The sequence below is a fragment of the Sinocyclocheilus anshuiensis genome, unplaced genomic scaffold (genome assembly GCF_001515605.1).
Source record: "Sinocyclocheilus anshuiensis isolate Anshui unplaced genomic scaffold, SAMN03320099.WGS_v1.1 scaffold1623, whole genome shotgun sequence".
Classification (NCBI taxonomy): Eukaryota; Metazoa; Chordata; class Actinopteri; order Cypriniformes; family Cyprinidae; genus Sinocyclocheilus; species Sinocyclocheilus anshuiensis.
In genome coordinates, this window is record NW_015553403.1 from 831,886 (window position 1) to 835,065 (window position 3,180).

Genomic DNA, 3,180 nt, shown 5'->3' on the forward strand with positions numbered 1-3,180 from the left:
TCTTACCCTAATCAACCCTAAAATCTGACTATAGAGGAATGTTGTTTCTGGACCAACAAAGATGGAACATTTTATAAATCACATTTCTAACATTACCAATCATAAAACAGTGCACTAACAAATGGTTTACACAATCCAAAAAAACATGTTATTATTCAGATTTAGTTTCATCCTTTTACATGCTATGATACCTTTGTCAGACTTAATGTGAGCCATTGTGAGTTTACCCAACAAGAAGCCGAGATATTACAGAAGGAAAGCTTTAAGACACACAAAAAAGGTGATTTCCCACAAACATGCTGCGCTCCATCTCAGTGAGCAGACTCCGCTAAAGCCATCCACCTAGACCTCAGACATGCGGGAAACAACTTTCATTTCCTTCTTTGTGTGTTCAAGAGGGTGGACACTCACCCCCCTTCCCTTCCCAACAACAGGAGGACACAAGGGAGTAGAAGAGCAGGAGGTATCCATCTTCAGCACTGGGACCTCCTCTATAGGTGTAGATGAAGAGGAGGGGGAGATTGAGCTGCCGATGCCCCCCAAACTTCACAGCAGGAGCGCAAGAGTAATGAAAGGGAGGGTGGCAGGATTGGGATTCCAGGCCGCCTCTGTGGAGAGCCTCTTTCTCCTGGCCCGGCAGGCAGTGCGGACCAAACCGGCAGGTCAAGATTCCTGCACTTGCTTGCTTTATTCCTCTGACGACCAAGCTAATCACACTTCCCACACTGTAGCCCCCTACAGTTGGTTTCTCATGTAAAAAAAAAAAAAAACTATGCCAACAAAAATTATCATAATTTTAAAAGGTTAAAAAAACAACAACTTAGAATTGTATAAATAAAATAATTGTTATGCTTCCTTACCATATATAGTGAAAAACTGTAATAAATCGCATTTCATGTAAAATACTGTTAAATTTAAAGTTTTTGGAAATTAAAAAGAACATGTCACCTTATAATTTACAGTGAAAAGCCGTAAATTGATATTCCTGGAATTCCCTGTCTAACACTTCACATTTTATGGTTTTTCATTGATATAACTATGCTTCTTGTAACTTTTTTCTTATCAGTTACGTATATTAGGGTTTTATATGGAAGCTTGTTTCTTGTTTCTTAGAACTCAGAAAAAAAGTCAGAATTGTGAATTATAAACTCAATTGTGAGAGAAAAAAAAAGTCAGAGTTTCGAGTTTATATCTCACAATTCAGATTTTTTTCTCAGAATTGTGAGATATAAACTAATAACTGCAGAGATATAAAGTCAGAATTGCAAAAAGAAAAGTGTCAAATTTGGGCAATTGTGAGAAAAAAATGACCTTTTTAATTTTTTTTTTCCTGTGGCGGAAATGCGCTTCTGTAGTTTTATGTTACATCTTATGTTGTAAATTAATGTTTATTGCATTATTTTAGTTTCATGTGTGTTACCATGATGGTGTTTTGTACTTATTGTTTTGTATTTTGTGTGTATGATACAGTGCACCTTCTATATATTATACCTCAGCTTGTGAAAAAGCTACTTGTGATGAACTTTGATTCATCACATGAATTTTTCTTTACCAGCCAAGTACTACATATGTCATTTGCGTCACTCCTCTGCCACTCACAAATCCTCTCCTATGGTCTCATGGGATAGTAAAGTGTCCACATTGGATGCACGCTTCAGGATCTCGCCGGAAGTAGCATGTCATCCAGGCACTTTTTGCCTACTGTTTTGAATACTGTGAATTCAGAAATACTACTTTTTTTTTTCGCATATTATATAGCAGTGAAGTACGTGATTTTGGACACAGCTTATGAGTTTTTATTTCAGTCATTTTTAGAGCCTTTCTCAGATACAAACCTTCCACAATTCCCTCTGCCCACCATTGTTCCCAGGTGCTCTCTTTCTCTGCATCTGCAGGTTGTCACACTGAGATGATTTACATGTTATGTGAATACCTCAATCCGGTAAAAAATGTCCAGGGTGGCCCTTAGGAGCCCATGAAAATGCACACTCATACAAATAACCACAGAATCTCCTGTGCTTCACCCACATTGTTTCTAAAAGTGCATTCCATCCTCCCACTAGCCTCGTTTTTCGAGCCCTCATTTTCCCTCGGTATCGGAGTGTGAGCCTTGGGAGGCAACCTGCCACTGCCACAGACAGACCTGCCAAATAAAAGCTCATTACTGCTAATGTTGCTCTAACATGCCACTCACAGGGGGTGGGCCGCGTGAGGTCATGGTTCAGCAAAGCGGGGCACCAACTAAAGTTAATTACACTCTCCCCGGTGGTTCCCAGGCGCTTAACCCGCTCAGGGTGATGCTGGGACGTCCTGCAGAGCTTCAGATACAACACGACTAGAAAACTCTGCATAAGAACATCACATCCTGCTCTCAAAGACTGACAGGCACTTCATATGATGGTAATGGAGGAAGTGATAACAAAAAGTCTGCAGTAAAGAGAACCAAAGTTCAAAACACTGGGAGTGACTAATTGCAAGCAATGTTGGGGAATGTTACTTTTAAAAATACCATGTTAAACTATTGTGTTATTCCTAATGGAAAGTGATTAATTGTGTTAGCTATACACCGATGCATGCATTTATCAATAATCTGTTCAGCACAAATTTAAGTTAAAAAGAAGCAATTAAACAATCCTTCATTTATTATTAAATGTTTTGTTTACTACTAAATAGTTCTATACACTTAAATGTCACTCTGCTTGCAGTGTAGACAGCATTGTTAAAGGGAGAGTAAACTAAATAAAACTATAAAATAACAGGGAAAGTTAATAAAAAAGGACAATTCTGTCAATCAAATTTAGAATTGTTGCATTGTATCAAGGGCAAACATGGTGCCAAACGTAGGTCTACGTCTACAATGTTATGGGAAAGTGGCACATTTTCAACTGCATAAAAATAAAAAAAAAACTCTTGGTGTCGCAAAAGAAACTAATAAAAAATCTCTTGCTTACCACCTTTTATTAACTCTACAACTGCTATAAACAAACAAGTTTTTCTATGTCTTTTATGTTATAAAATAAACAAATCAATAAGTGTGTATACATAACCTTCATGATTGCTATACTATCCTGTCAGTGTGCTGAGTGTTTGACAGTGCCTATTGAGACTGTGGTCAGCTCTCTTGGAGATGCATTTGAGGGTTTTTAAATATATTACTCTAAGAATCTGACCTGATTACCA